Raw genomic sequence first — 672 nt, 5'->3', positions numbered from 1 at the left:
TACATTGGCATTTATTTCTTACTGCCAGTGCTTTCAAGTAATACCTAAATGTGACTAGCACACTCACTGGCTGTATTGACTGTGTAGTTACTTAACGGACCAATCTGCTAGACTAAAGTCACTATATTTGCACTGCAAAGGAAATTTATAGCAAATATAAATAAATAAATGATAAATGGGTTGTACTTGTATAGCGCTTTTCTACCTTCAAGGTACTCAAAGCGCTTTGACACTACTTCCACATTTACCCATTCACACACACATTCACACACTGATGGAGGGAGCTGCCATGCAAGGCGCCAACCAGCACCCATCAGGAGCAAGGGTGAAGTGTCTTGCTCAGGACACAACGGACGTGACGAGGTTGGTTCTAGGTGGGATTTGAACCAGGGACCCTCGGGTTGCGCACGGCCACACTCCCACTGCGCCACGCCGTCCCAAATATATTTAATTTTTGAACAAATTTTTCAATTGAAAGAAATGTGAGAGATACAACCCAGTTAAATGTGCTGAATAGTAAACGAGAAAAGAAAATATACTTTAGCTGGGGCGCTAAAATCAAAATCCTACAGAATTTTACTGCAAAATTCTGGCAACGGAGCTACCGGTTTTGTTATTTTAATCTACACATCTGACAAAGCAGTGAATTGTGTATTATATTTATAGCTGGGG

The sequence above is a fragment of the Nerophis ophidion genome, linkage group LG16 (genome assembly GCF_033978795.1).
Source record: "Nerophis ophidion isolate RoL-2023_Sa linkage group LG16, RoL_Noph_v1.0, whole genome shotgun sequence".
NCBI classification, from domain to species: Eukaryota; Metazoa; Chordata; class Actinopteri; order Syngnathiformes; family Syngnathidae; genus Nerophis; species Nerophis ophidion.
The sequence above is the reverse complement of the archived record's forward strand: the minus strand, read 5'-3'. Positions refer to the sequence as shown.